The sequence below is a fragment of the Brassica napus genome, chromosome C8, assembly GCF_020379485.1.
Source record: "Brassica napus cultivar Da-Ae chromosome C8, Da-Ae, whole genome shotgun sequence".
NCBI lineage: Eukaryota > Viridiplantae > Streptophyta > Magnoliopsida > Brassicales > Brassicaceae > Brassica > Brassica napus.
Window position 1 is genome coordinate 19,882,509 of NC_063451.1, and position 15,982 is coordinate 19,898,490.

The 15,982-nt window shown below is 42.1% G+C and overlaps 1 pseudogene; it reads left to right on the forward strand.

The window, feature by feature from the left end:
• The first annotated feature begins 877 nt into the window (after positions 1 to 877).
• LOC106412855 lies at positions 878 to 14,246 on the forward strand (annotated as a pseudogene).
• The last annotated feature ends 1,736 nt before the right edge of the window (positions 14,247 to 15,982 follow it).

Here is a 15,982-nt window from a genome sequence, read left to right on the forward strand (position 1 = left end):
CCTTTGTTGAGATAGACTATCTCGTGCATCATTAATGTATCCGCCTCTCTTGTATCATCCTCCCTATTTTCATAGTTTTTTTGTAGTTTCAACAATCTATCCGGACAGCTTGATGCAAAGTGTCCCAGCTTATCACAACGAAAACATATCATCTTTGACATGTCTATGTCTCTATATGATCTACCACGTCCTCATCCTCCCCTGTTATAGGAACGTCCTCCTCGACCTCTGTTTCTATAATCTCCTTGATAATGTGTCGTCTCTCGGTTTGACTGTGGTTGTGGTGTTTCCGTGTTTGCATACATCAACTTGGTTTGGTTTCCTTGTCCTTCTTCTTCTTCTCCACTAACTCGCTCTTCATATGCTTTAAGGTCGCCCTATTATATCTTCGAAGGTGGTGGTCTTGAGATCCAAGACTTGTTCAAGTGAGGCAACTATATGGATGTACTTCTTTCGTGGTAGAGAAGAAAGAAACTTCTTAACCAGTTTAGTCTCATTGATGTTTTCTCTTAATGCGCTGGACTTTGACGCAATCTCCTATAGCTTGTCAACAAAGCTATCTATTGTGTCATCATCTTTCATCTTAAGACGATCAAACTCTGCCATTAGAGTCTGAAGTCTTGCTTCTTTTACTCTATCTGCTCCCATGTGCCTCGCTTTGATTGCTTCCCAAACCTTCTTCGCATCGTCTAGGTCTCCGACTTGAAGTATGAGGGCTTCAGGAATTGATTGAAAGAGCAAAGCGACTGCTATATCGTTTTTCTCTGTTTCATCGGTTCCTTGTTCAACTACTTTCCAAGCCTTATGTACTTTCAACAATGTTTTCATTCGGATAGCCCAGACTGTGTAGTTTGTATTGGTAAGCATCGGACAGTTGATGGATGAAGCTCCTCCTTGCTTTATCTTCATCATCGCACCGGACGCAGTAGCTGTAATCTCTCCCATTCTCGTTCTGGCTCTGATACCAAATATTGTTCAAACCTCAAGTATGAACTTAAAGATCTTTAATAAGAACAACTCAACTTCTTATTAATAGCTTAAGAAAAACTCTTCTCAATAACTTAAGCTCTCACAAAATATCTCTCACAAGTATATTGTTAAGCAACAAGTATGCATCTCCTTATATAGATCCTAAAACTTCCTAAACTCTCTTAACTTAACATATTTCATATTTCCTTTTTCTAAACTTAACTCTAGTAGAATTAGTATTGCTTGGTCTTCAAGTTATTTTCAAGTTTACTTCCAACAAGAGTGGAGGAAAAAAAGTAATGGATGAGATAAGGAGCTTTGAGAAGGCAAGTTTGTTCGATCTTGGCCATCCTCTTCTCAACCGCATCGCTGACTCTTTCGTCAAAGCCGCCGGTGTAAGTTATTTCATCTATGTGTAAATATATATAAATATAAGATGGCATATTTGTATTAACATAGCTTAAACTGGATTTAATTATGAAGGTCGGAGCTTTACAAGCTGTGTCTAGGGAAGCTTAGTTTACGGTGGTTGATGGTAAAATCTCCACATTAAAAATATATAAGTTAATAGAAACTTTATATTTTGATTATGAATACAGGGGCAGGATTTGACGCCAACATGGGTCCACCTTCTGAGAATGCTAGCAGCAAGAAACATAGGTTTCCTAATCTTAGAGGTTCGTTCACGATATTTGTAATGTTTGATTTGTTTAAAATTTGCCGTGTTTATAAACTATGATTACCGTTTGTTGGGGTCAAAACCGGTCACCATAAAATCAATGCCTGAACGTTCCCGGAAAACCGACTCTCGATCGATCCTTGAAAATTCTACATTCCTGGAAAACAGTTACTAAAATAAAAAACAGTTTTTCGCGGATGCGAACCGAGGAACGTCGAAAAGAGGATCAGTCTGGATGAGGTCTCAATCGTAAGCAAGGACCGACCACCTCGTCCTAGGGCGAGGACCGTCTCAACACGGGTCACCTTGCCCATGGACGAGGACGACCCACACCGAGATCACCTCGCCCATGGGCGAGGACGACCCGCGCCGAGGTCACCTCGCCCGTGGACGAGGACAACCCGCACCGAGGTCACCTCGCCCATGGGCGAGGACCGACCTCCTGTCCCGAAACCGTGCATCCTCGTCTAAGTTCCCGTAACACAATCCTCGGGCCCTTGGACACAATACCCATGTCTCGTCTCGCTTAGGATTATCAAAGAAAGACTTCGAAAAAAGTTATAAAAAACTTGGTTGTCGAAACGGATACCTACCTGCCGTATAAAACGGCTATGGTTAGCTTGAACACCAGTTGCCTTAACTATACGGGGAATTGGAATCCTTTCGGAAAAACCAACGGCTGTTTCTTAGGAAAAATCGTAAAAACGTCTAAGTCCCAACACGGCCCAAAAGGGGCCTGAACCGCGGCTAAACGGCCCACTTATGATTTTAGAACATGATTGAGCCTAAGGCTGATCCGAAAGTCTATTTTTTATTCGCAGAAAAAGATAAATGTCAAGTTTCCGAAGATAATCATGAAGGGTGACGAAAAATGGAAAAGCCCATCTCGCGACGAATCCGGCCCAGGAAAAGGTGCAAACCGACTTAGAGAGAGTATATAAGGAGGACTTAAGGCGAGGAGCAAGGGAGAGATTTTCTCAGAGCAAACTTAATACTTAGAACAATTTAGGTATTTTTCCGTTTTTACTATCGAGCTGCGACTCGACTAGGTTAGAACTTAGGTGGAGAGAGTAGCGAACGTACCGACAGCTCTCGTGGCCTAGGATCTTACCTGTTGTTCACGCTCAAACGCGAATTTGGAAATAAGACATCTTTGTTCTTTTTTCGCTCTTTTATGATTTATTACTTTCGATTCTTTCATATTGATTGTGTTGGGCCTAGCAGATAACCGGAACCTTCAGGGAAGGCTAGGTTAGCTTGGCTTTCCTCCGATTAAAAAATCTCGACGGGGTGAAACGGCTATGGTTAGCTTGAACACCAGTTGCCTTAACTATACGGGGAATTGGAATCCTTTCGGAAAAACCAACGGCTGTTTCTTAGGAAAAATCGTAAAAACGTCTAAGTCCCAACACGGCCCAAAAGGGGCCTGAACCGCGGCTAAACGGCCCACTTATGATTTTAGAACATGATTGAGCCTAATGCTGATATGAAAGTCTGTTTTTTATTCGCAGGAAAAGATAAATGTCAAGTTTCCGAAGATAATCATGAAGGGTGACGAAAAATGGAAAAGCCCATCTCGCGACGAATCCGGTCCAGGAAAAGGTGCAAACCGACTTGAGTATATAAGGAGGGCTTAAGGCGAGGAGCAAGGGAGAGATTTTCTCAGAGCAAACTTAATACTTAGAACAATTTAGGCATTTTTCCGTTTTTACTATCGAGCTGCGACTCGACTAGGTTAGAACTTAGGTGGCGAGCTAGCGAACGTACCGACAGCTCTCGTGGCCTAGGATCTTACCTGTTGTTCACGCTCAAACGCGAATTCGGAAATAAGACCGCTTTGTTCTTTTTTCGCTCTTTTACGATTTATTACTTTCGACTCTTTCATATTGATTGTGTTGGGCCTAGTAGATAACTGGAACCTTCAGGGAAGGCTAGGTTAGCTTGGCTTTCCTCCGATTAACAAATCTCGACGGAGTGAATTCCGGTTCCCACAGTTTGGCGCTAGAAGAGGGGGGGGGTACGGATCTATCTCTCACGCAACCGCGCACGCTCAGTCAGGTATGACGATCGACGCTGACAAAGACAAGCAAGCGCACGACGGGACTTCCGTCAATGCCACCGCTGACAGAACTCCAGCTGGAAACGTATCCACAGTCACTACGAACGCCGTGATACTGGACCAGATGAAAGAAATGTTCGCCTCCGCTCATAAAAAGTTGGACAAACAATGAAACCTCGTGGCCTCTCTCGCAAAACAGGTGGAAACCTTAACGGCGAAGGCCAAGAGTAAAAACCCGCGCGGGGCCATAAGACCCCGCAGCGGCAGAAGACTCGATTTCGAGACTCCGAGCGATCGGGCCACACGGGCAGACAAGGATTCTTCAGATCAGAACCCTGACGAAACAGTCCCGCCAGGCACACAACCGACCGCGGAGAACCTTCCACCTCCCGCCGGGAGCAACGAAGGAGGCGATATCGAGCGGATCGATCTGGACATAAGCGACCAGTTCGATCACTCGGACGGAGGTGCCGACATCCATCCGAGAAGAACGCGAAGCCAGTCCGCTCGGCAGGACGCGTCGTTCGAAAGGCCCATGACGGAGGAAGAAGAAAACCTCTATTGGGTAGAGCAGGAAGAACTGGCCGAGAATCAGGCTCGGATCCACCGCAGCCAACACCGACAGGCTCGTAAGGCTGCTAGAAATCCTAATGAGATCCATGATCTCCGCGAGTACATCGCAAAAACCACGGCAGATGTCAAGGCGGTAAAGTCGCAGATTCACCACGCGACAAGCGCTGCACCCGAGATCGACAGACTTCTCGAGGAAGCGCGGAAAACTCCGTTCACTCTCCGGATCACGGAAACTAACATCTCAGATCTTGGGAAGATCAAAGTACCCGTCTACGATGGCACCACTGACCCGAAGGCGCATCGACAGTCTTTCCATATCGCGAAGGGAAGGTGCAAACTCAAGGAACGCAAACGAGACGCTGGCTACTGCCTCCTCTTCATCGAAAACCTCAAAGGGGCTGCGCTCGAATGGTTTTCTCGTCTGAAACGAAACTCCATCGGAAGTTTCCGTCAGCTCGCCTCGGAGTTTCTCAAACAGTATTCCATGTTCATGGACAGGGAAACCTCAGACGTCGACCTTTGGAGTCTATTTGAAAGAGAAGACGAACCGCTCCGCGAATTCATGAACAGGTTCAAGCTGGTAATGGTAAGAGTCACTGGAATCAGCGACAAAGTGGCAGTCGACGCTTTGCGGAATACTCTCTGGTACAGGTCGAAACTCCGGCAATGGATATCCCTTGAAAAATCGAGAACAATCCAGGACGCTCTTCACAAGGCAACGAACTTCATCATGATGGAAGAAGAGATGAAAGTCCTCTCCCAGAAGTACAACCCGCAGAAGACGTCCGCGAGAAGGAAAAACCCTCACAACGACAGGTATGTCCACCACAAGGGAGAAGATCTCCATGGCGAGCATAATTACGCTATCAACTCCGAATAGGGAAAGACTTCCGGAAATACCTGGACCAGGAACCAGTTTAAGGATAATTCCTACTGCGAGTTCCACCAGACCAGAGGTCATTCCACTATGAACTGCAGGGTTCTCGGCAAAAGGCTTGCTGCAAAGCTCCTCGCCGGCGAAATTTCGAAGGTCACATGCATAAAAGACCTCCTCCTGGATTCCGATCGCCCTCCCAAAACTGATAACGAGTCCCCCGAAAATGACACCCGCAAAAATCAGTCGGGCGAGAAACGCAGAAGGAGGCAGGATGACCGAGGAAACGACAGCAACCGTCGAAGGGTGAGCATGATCATCGGGGGATCGTAATTCTATCGCGATTCGATCTCATCGATCAAAGCTTATGGACGGAAGGCTGAGACGAGTTCAAGCTGGCTGGCTAGGTCCCCAACCAACGACGCCCCTAACGATACGATCGTCTTCGAAGAGCGGGAAACCATCAGAATCGACAAACCTCACTGCGACCCATTGGTTATCGATCTGGTAATCCGAAACCTGGAAGTGGGAAGGATCCTTATCGACACGGGAAGCACAGTCAACGTCATCTTCCGCGATACCCTCCGGAGAATGAACATTGAACTCGGAGAAGTCGTCCCATAACCAAAACCTCTTACCGGTTTCTCAGGTGCAACGTCAATGACCCTCAGATCAATCAAACTCCCAGTGATGGCTAAAGAGGTGACGAAAATCGTTGACTTCGCGGTAAAAGCTACAATGTCATCATAAAAACTCCTTGGATCAATGCCATGAAAGCGGTACCGTCGACTTACCACCTTGGCATCAAGTTCCCAACTCCAAACGGAACAACGGTAATCTGGGGATGCCAGAAACAGTCTAGGCTCTGCTTCTTGGCCGAGCATAAACTACGACAAACTCGGAACACCCCCACGGTCAACCCGAAGCGGGCTAAGAAAGCTCAAAACGCTCCCGAGAGCTCCATAAAAAGTGATCCAGAATCACCCGACCAGGCAACGAATCCAGACAGCGACATAGTCCCCGAGTCCATCGCCTTGCCAGCGGACAGCCCGACTCCTGAAACGGTCGTCGATCCAACTGAAGCCCCAACGGCTGAAGTAACCGAAACGATCCCATCCAGCGAGTAGGAACACCCACAGCAACAAGCAGAACTACGAGATGGCTTGATTCTCGAAATAGGTACGTAGGCAGCTTGTCATATCGACAAGTTCAGCTATCCCCCTCGTTAAAAAAGGGAGGGTGGGTACGTATACTTGTATACTCCCACAAAATCAAAAAACGATATTTTCAAAAAAATTTCAATAAATTCTACCTTCTTCCGATCTCACGATTCACTTGCAATAAGTCACAGTAATCTAAGGTTGGCCTAAGAAACGCCCAAGATAAGGGCATACCGTCCAAGCAGTCCTTGGACGAAAGCTAATTCCTACATAATTCACACATACTCATGGTCAAGCAAGACCGGAAAACGCATCTTCTATAAAAACGAAGATCGTAGCCATCTCACAGCAAAATACATATCTTCGAGAAAGCGAGACGTCGCAAATATTTCTAGAAAGATATTATCCAAATACACAGTCCACCTGTGACTCTAAAATACAAAATGCCCGTCGATTGGCCCCGATGGACAAGTCCAAAACGTTCTCTAAAAAGAGAACTCGTAGTCAAAACTTTCATAAAAACTAAAGGTTCTCTTACATCTGACAAAGATACCATAGCGCGCTATACAAGAAAATCTAGAATTTTGGCCAGCACACCAGACGTTCTCTGGAGAGTGCTCGATTCTTCCCACACAAGTCATATAAGCCGGCGCCTAGTCACAGACTTTAATCGGAAAGAATCAGGTAGAAATCGCCAATGGGCAAAACGAAAGCCGATTAGTCGTCGCATAGCCTTAGAGCAGAAAGTAAACCTAGGTCTTGCCTTAAACCCAGTCCTACTGGTCCATTAACATCTCAAGGCATGATATCGAAACTGATACGAGATTTTAAAACATGTCTCATCGTCCACATCTAAAACGCTCACGAAACTTCATAAAACTCCTAAACGTTTTCAAATACCCTCGAAAGAGCAAGCGAACGGAACGACAAATTAAGAGTTAAGATACGAAGTGACTACTCATGTCTTTCCCTCGACACTTGGCAGAAGTATAAAGTAAAACCCATAGAATGCTAAAAGAACATTCGTTATATATAAAAAGACCGCAGAGCGGCTGGGATTCGAAGCCACCAACGGCCAGTCCCGTATACATAGTCGAATGACTTTGCAAGGCCATAGCACACTCAAATAACGAACGGCCACACTCGGCCTAAAACACCACACGAAATCTTGAGATAAAGGCAAAGGGAAAACAATCCTGACGACCTTCAGAGATCAAGGACAAGATACTCGGACATCGAGACTCCAAATGAGTCTGCGGGCTGCTCTACCTCTCCTCCCTCGTCTGCAGCATCGGCTCCCGCTTCGGTCGTGTCCTCCGAAACCTCGATGGGTTCCCAAAGCTCTCGGATCCTCCCCTCGATTGGAGGAACCATCGACTCGGCCTGGGCGCACCCATCCATGAGGCCCGACATCTCAGCAACCTCGGAGAGAAAAGAGAAATCAGCGTTCTGCGACTTCCAAAGGGTACCAACCGAACCGCGGCATTCGCGGAAGCCACCCACGTAGTCTTGAGCGTCCTTAAAGCTCCTGAACTCAACATCAAACAATGTGGCTCTCCTCGCTAACTCAGCAGCAATCGTCCTCCTCCCTTTCCTCTCCGCACAAATGACAGCTCGGGAATGGGACTCAGTTTGTCTGCGCTCTCTTTCCGCAACCTCGTTCTGAAAACGGATGAATTTCCTCTCGATCTCTTCGTCCTTGAAGTGCGAAAGACGCACCTCTCTGAAACTTCCGTCAAGCGTTGAATTAAAGACCCGCATTCCCTATATGAATCAAGGGTCAAACATGGAAGCGAAAAACGAAGACTCGCCAAAAAAAATAATTTTTCAGAGACTAAACCTCGTTGATCAACCGAGAACCTTCCGCGAGCACTTCTCTCCTCGACGCTTCATCCAGTGACGCTGGAGTAGTAAAACCGGGAGGAAGGTTGGCAAAGAAGTCATCCGGAAGGGGAGCCTCGCTGGTTCCACTCCCATCACCCGAGGTGAAACCCGGGTTCCATCCGGGTAGCGGAAGATATTCTGAGACAAAGTTTCTGTCTTAGAGAGTGATTCCCTTGTCCTTTCGGGACCTAACTCTCTCCCTCTGATCGGGAACAGCGTCGGGGTGTGGCTCGTCCATGTCCGATGCACGTAAAGGTTGGGAGATGTCTCGCGATCGGTAGAGCGCCACTGCATTCCAGATCCTGTCTAGGATGAAGGAATCCCAAAAGAACGGACCATTGCGGAGAAGATCGTGCTTAGCAAACAGGTCCCTGGGGGTCGCGGGGAGGATACTGTTCGCTGCAAAAAAAAAAAAAACCTACTCCACCTATGTATAGGAAAAAATGTTACTATTCATTCTCAGACTTCCGGCAAACGATTACGTCTAATTCCATCAAAACAAGTCATACCGCAAGCTCGGACCTCACACACAGGTCCACGGATCCTAGCTAGCTGGGGGGCTAACTGTTGGGGTCAAAACCGGTCACGACGGAATCAATGCCTGAAAGTTTCCGGAAAACCAACTCTCGATCGATCCTTGAAAATTAGACATTCCCAAAAAACGGTTAATCAAGTAAAAGACAGTTTTTTGCGGATGCGAACCGAGTAACGTCGAGAAGAGGATCAGTCTGGATGAGGTCTCGATCGTAAGCAAGAACCGACCACCTCGCCCTAGGGCGTAGGGGTGGGCGTTCGGATACCCGTTCGGGTTCGGGTCGGGTATTTCGGGTTTTTGGGTATTTCGGGTTTTTGGGTATTTCGGTATAGAGATAGGAACCCGTTCGGGTATTTCTGTACTTCGGGTCGGGTTCGGGTATTTTTAGTTCGGGTTCAGTTATTTTGAAACGGGTTCGGATATTTAGATTTTAAATGAAAAAAAATTATTTTTTTCATTTTTTTCATTTTTTAAGTTTCTTGTATTTAAAAATATAGATTTCACTTAACTGATTTTTTTATTTTTTATAGATTGGATGATTAATAGGTTTGAAGATAATATTTGAAAAATAAATAGATAATAATTTGGGTATTGTTTTTAAATTTTGAATGTAACTTTTGTTAATACACGAAACAAAAAGTTTGACATGCATTTTAAATGAATATCAAATCATTTTCTCCATAATTATATATATATATATATATATATATACTTTGATCTTAAAGTACGTGTAGCATCAATATAAATATTTTTAAAAAAATAAGAGATGTAAATTAGATATATAAGGGTAAGTATATATAGGTTCGGTTATCTTCGGATATCCATTCGGGTTCGGATATTACCTGTTCGGGTTCGGATATCCAATCTATCATAACTTAATACCCGTTCGGGTATTTTGCTACTTCGGTTCGGATTTCGGTTCGGGTTTTTTGGGTCGGGTTCGGGTGCAGCTTCGGGTATCGGGTAAAGTGCTCACCCCTACTAGGGCGAGGACCGTCTCAACACGGGGCACCTTGCCCATGGACGAGGACGACCCACACCGAGGTCACCTCGCCCATGGGCGAGGATGACCCGCGCCGAGGTCACCTCGCCCATGGGCGAGGACGACCCGCGCCGAGGTCACCTCGCCCATGGGCGAGGACGACCTGCGCCGGGGTCACCTCTCCCATGGGAGAGGACGACCCGCGCCGAGGTCACCTCGCCCATGGGCGAGGACCGACCTCCTGTTCCGAAACCGTGCATCCTCGTCTAAGTTCCCGTAACACAATCCTCGGGCCCTTGGACACAATACCCATGTCTCGTCTCGCTTAGGATTATCAAAGAAAGACTTCGAGAAAAGTTATAAAAAACTTGGTCGTTGAAACAGATTCCTGCCTGCCGTATAAAACGGCTATGGTTAGCTTGAACACCAGTTGCCTTAACTATACGGGGAATTGGAATCCTTTCGGAAAAACCAACAGCTGTTTCTTAGGAAAAATCGTAAAAAGGTCTAAGTCCCAAAACGGCCCAAAAGGGGCCTGAACCGCGGCTAAACGGCCCACTTACGATTTTAGAACATGATTGAGCCTAAGGCTGATATGACGGTCTATTTTTTATTCGCAGGAAAAGATAAATGTCAAGTTTCTGAACATAATCATGAAGGGTGACGAAAAATGGAAAAACCCATCTCGCGACGAATCCGGCCCAGGAAAAGGTGCAAACCGACCTAGAGAGAGTATATAAGGAGGGCTTAAGGCGAGGAGCAAGGGTAGCTTTTCTCAGAGCAAACTTAATACTTAGAGCAATTTAGGCATTTTTCCGTTTTTACTATCGAGTTGCGACTCGACTAGGTTAGAACTTAGGTGGCTAGACTAGCGAACGTACCGACAGCTCTCGTAGCCTAGGATCTTACCTGTTGTTCACGCTCAAACGCGAATTCAGAAATAAGACCTCTTTGTTCTCTTTTCGCTCTTTTACGATTTATTAGTTTCGACTCTTTCATATTGTTTGTGTTGTGCGTGACCCATCAGATAACCGGGACCTTCAGGGAAGGCTAGGTTATCTTGGCTTTCTTCCGATTAACAAATTTCGATGATGTGAATTCCGGTTTCCACACCGTTATGTTGATAGAATTTGTTGTTGCATTTTCAGGGGAAAGCAGCAAATCACTGGATGCATTGGTGAGTTTAATTACAAAATGAACACTAATGTTTCGTATATTTATTTGTCCAATATCCGTCCGCACGTGTATGCGTGTTAATGTGTCTGTGTGTTGAGCGAATGCAAGAGACAAAGTATGATCCTAAGCTTGTATTTTAGACTTAATTAACTAAGGTTTGGTCTTGCAATAACGTCTAAATTGGTTGGTCTTTAGGTGAAGAACACAGGAAAAGAATCTCTCCAGTGGGGTGAGTTATTACATATACTAGGGGCATTGCCTCCGTACAAGCGCGGGGTTGTAGACATATTTCTTGTTTCATCTCAATATTTGTGAGGGTTATTGTAACTGTGAATTTTGCGTTTTGGGTTGATCTTTGTTTTTTAAGTTTTTTTATTGTTATAGGGTTAGAGTTGTGATGATGTACTATGTATGCACTGTTCTCCACTCATAAAGGACTAAACTGTGTTAGTAATGTGATTGATATAGTTCATGTTGTTGCTTGCTGTGTCACTGAGACTTATTGTTTGTTTGTCTTTTTTATTTGTTACTTGTACTGTTGAGATTACATAAATTATATTAAGGTTGTTGAGAGTACCTTTTGTTTCTGAATATTTTTTCTCCAGTTTAGTTGTGTAAGTTTTGTGTATTAAGTAATAATTTTTTTTATTCTTATTATGTTGGTTATATTTTTTACTTTTAAACTTGTTGTTTTTACCGGACCTTTAAAACAAATATATGATCACTTGTAGAAATAACTATAAAATGAGTTACAATTAGTATTTGGGTCTTAATGGGTTTTAAACGAATATATGTATTTCTCATAAGAAGACAATAGCGTTGGCATGTTGACATTGAGCATATAAGCTATTTTTATAAGACAAGAGGAGTGAGCAGGTGGAGATGTTGTTGCCACCCTTGTGTCTGTTGGGATTGTCTCTTGTATCTCCTGGTGTGGCTGTGTTTGTTTCTCTTTTATTTGATGGGTTATATGTAAACAAAAATCATTGTTAGTTTATCAGAGTTTGTAACTTACTCTGCTTTTTTGTTTAGATAATTTCACTGATCTTGGTTGTCGTCTTCGTCTTCTTCGTAAGCATCTGTGAAAGTAAGTTTGTAAATTGTTAAATATTTGGTCGTGTAGTTTATATTTGTTTAGCTGGCTCAATGTATGTGTCGTTGAGTTTTAGTTGAGTTGATTGGTTTGGTATATTTGTTTAGAAGTTTATTTGTAAGATTAGACAAAAAGAGAAGTGATCATTAATGAATCGTCTTTTTTAGGATTCTAGTTTTTGGTGTTTTGATTATTTGGGTTATTGTGGTTTCTTTTAAACAGTAAAATAAAGATTTGTGTAAAATTAGATTGATAAGTAAGGGAGATAAATAGATGACCACAAATCTTGGGTATGAAATATTTTTGATTATTGATGTTAGCACAATATAGACAGTAATATAAAGAGAATTGTGTGTTGATTGTTTCTTACGGATCAATGAGGAGACGGATAACGAGTCGAGTTGTTTCTTTGGTGAGGTCAGAGCCCTGGATAGAACAGATTTGCCCAAACACATCTGCGAGTTTAAATATCAGTTATGATATAAAAACATAATATAAACCCGTATGCAATATGATAATATGCCTGGGAGTTCTAGGTTTGTGTTTGCAATAACTTGGAGATTGTCGAACAGGCTAATCTTGACTGGAGATTGATCTCAGGAGCACCCGTGGTGACTTCATCAATAATGGTTGGTGAGATGAAACGAATGAGGAATGGATGATCAGTTATCTTGTACATGCTTGAGCATCTAGCAACCTCAAAACTATCGACTTTCACAATGGAACCGGCTTTCAAAGATTACATGTAATGATTAGCACTCCGGCGGGAATAAACCCATGAATCACGAAATCTGTAAATAATATTATACAACAAAGAATCAGGAAATCAATTAAAAATAATTATGTTAAATAAGTGTGATAGATCGAAGATTAAGTTACCTTTTCATCAAGGAAGAGAACCGTGATTCCCACAAACTCCCTGTCTTTCTTGAAGTTCAGGGAATCCCAGAAGCGAGGAAGCCAGAGGCTATGCTCTGACTACTACGACCAAGACGAAGAGATTCGAAGGTTGAGTGACGGACGCCGAGATGCCGGTTTGACGAATTGGAGAGGCAGAGAGAAACATTTTCTAGAAGTTGGTTAAATCTAAGAGGAATCAATGAGTTTGTTGGAGATGCAGATTTGGTTCATCAAAGATGAGAATCATATATATAGGGTTTATATAGAGGCTACAAATCAGGAACATTTATGATCAAGCGATTTAAGATGTGGACATGAAGAGTTTACCGGTGAAAAAATAGATTACGAATAGACACATGACGCAACTCTGTAACTCAGACTTGTTTGAGACATTGATGAAAAGAACTCAAACTCATGTTAAACGACAACAATTTACAATATGAGAAAACTATAATTGTTGCAAACTTGAGCTTTTTTTATATAACGTGATGAATCTCATTTAAAAATGAAACTCATAACGCATTTGTAGGCCCGACCCTCAGAGGAAGCCGAAGAAGCAAGAGCTTCCGACCTTCATAAATATATATTAGGTTCGACCATCAATGTACAAAGTATCATTTAGTTTAGTGGTATAAATGTTGGTGTTTATATCTCAATAACCTAAGTTTGAGCCATAGACTTGACATTTTTCACACTTTTTAAAAGTGAGGCACACAAAACGCTGACGTGGCGCACTTATGAGTGAACAAAAACTTATATATTATAATATAGATTTATGTTAAATTAACCGTTTAGCCTTTAATAGAGATTATTTGTTTAAGACACCGGATATTGATTGATTTGATATGGTAAGACAGGGCTTGCAGCTGGATTATACTCGGGTATAACTTATGGTATGAAAGAGGCTCGTGGGGGAGCTCATGATTGGGTGTCTAATCACCATTGTCTTTAAAAAATATAATTTTGCTGCCATCATTGTCTTGGTAATGTGACGTCTTTTAATTAATCTGTAACCATATATATATATATATATTGCAAAGGAATAGCTCGGTGGCTGGAGCATTAACAGGAGCGGCGATGGCTATGACGACCTCGGAGAGTACAAGCCATGAGCAAGTGGTTCAGTCTGCTCTTACCGGAGCAGCCATTTCTACAGCTGCTAATCTCCTTTCCAGCGTTTTCTAGATGATCTCATCAGAAGTCTTGTTATTTGTGTTAGTTTTAGCATAAACATGTCTTTCTATAAAACTTTTCTACGGATCTGTCAAGACTAGGCTCCCTGAAGCCAGATATCAGATTTTCTTCCGTTTGAATTTTTTGTTGCTTGAACTGCTTAAAGAAAATTAGTACATCTTTTTGGCATATAAGAGAATAAACGTTATCCTTTTTGGATAAAAATGCGGGTCCTGTGGGCCCAGACAAGAAAAAAAAATGTCATATAACTTTCACCCGTGAGGTTGCGTCAGACATTTCTTTGGAATTATATGCTCGTTTTTCTACAAACTACAATATCAAATAGGGCACGAAATAAAGTTTGACGATGTCCGATGTATTTTGTTATTTTCACCATTAAAATAAAGTAATTCTATAATAGTGGTGAAATATGTTCTAATGTATCAATCTTTAAATATATAGTTAAAAATAGAAGAATGCTATTTCTTATTCTATAAATAGATAGAAGAAAAAATAGAAATCTCTATCATAGAGGAAGAAATAGAAGTGGATTAAAGCAATTTCATCTTTAAATATTATTATAAATGTGAAAATAACAATGGATTAGAGATACTATTGAATGTTAAAATTCATTTCTTTTTTTAGTCAAAAAAAGAAAAAAAAATAAAATGAATTTTCTAGTTCTCATTGATTAGAGACATCTTTATACATTAATTTAAATGAACAAGCTCTCAAAAATATCATGATTCTACCTTTTTCTAATCAAGATCACAAACATTTTAAAAACGTTTACAGATAGAGTGCTCAACGGTTAATGAGTTTGTCAGACCAATGCAAAATATATTTAGACGTCCACTAGTTTGAATTTAAAATGTCTTTTAGTTTAAATCAAAAGGTCACTAAGAGCATCTTTATCCCTATCACCCCTGATAGATTTCTTAATGAATTTTTAATTAGTAAAAGTAATATAAGAACATTAGTTAAGAAACTCCAATTTTCAGTGGTCCAATGGGAGTTTCTTAACTAAGGTTCTTAAAAAAAATTTATTAAACTATTTTTTTGAAGATAAAATTTATTTATTTAATAAAACATATTAAAAGATAACATTTTAAACATAGATTTTAAAATTAAAACATAAAAACAAGGATTAATAAAATAAACGAGAAAAATTTGAAAGAAACATCTGAGCTCAGTTGTTGTCTTCATCACGTCCAAATTTACGTCATATATGTTCAACCAAATCAGCTTTCAGTTGTTGATGCATTTGTCTATCACGAATTCTAGTTCGAACACCCATCATATTGACGATATTTGAAAGGATATCTGTAGAATACGTGAGATCGACATGTGAAGTTCCGGTGTCTTTTCCTTGTTGGAACTCTGAAACATCAAAATGAGTGTATCCATCTCGTTCGTCTTCTACTATCATATTATGGAGTATGATACATGCTCTCATAATCTTCCCTATTTTGGCTTTATCCCAAAAAAGTGTTGGATTTTTAACAATGGCAAATCGAGCTTGCAAGACTCCAAAAGCACGCTCGACATCTTTTCAGACAGCTTCTTGATGTTGAGCAAATAAAGCCGCCTTCGGACCTTGTGGTATTGGAATAGATTGGATAAAAATTGTCCATTTCAGATAAATACCATCGGTGAGATAGTAAGCCAAATGATACTCTCTTCCATTGACAGAGAAAGTAACTTACGGAGCTTGACCTTTTATTATGTCATCAAAAACAGGTGAGAGATCAAGAACATTGATATCATTTAAGGTACCTGGAGGTCCAAAAAACGCATTTCATATCCATAAATCATACGAAGCAACCGCCTTTAAAACGTTTGTGGGTTTAGCCGAACCACGTGAATATTGACCTTTCCAAGCGGCGGGACAATTCTTCCACTCCTATTGTATACAATCAATGCTT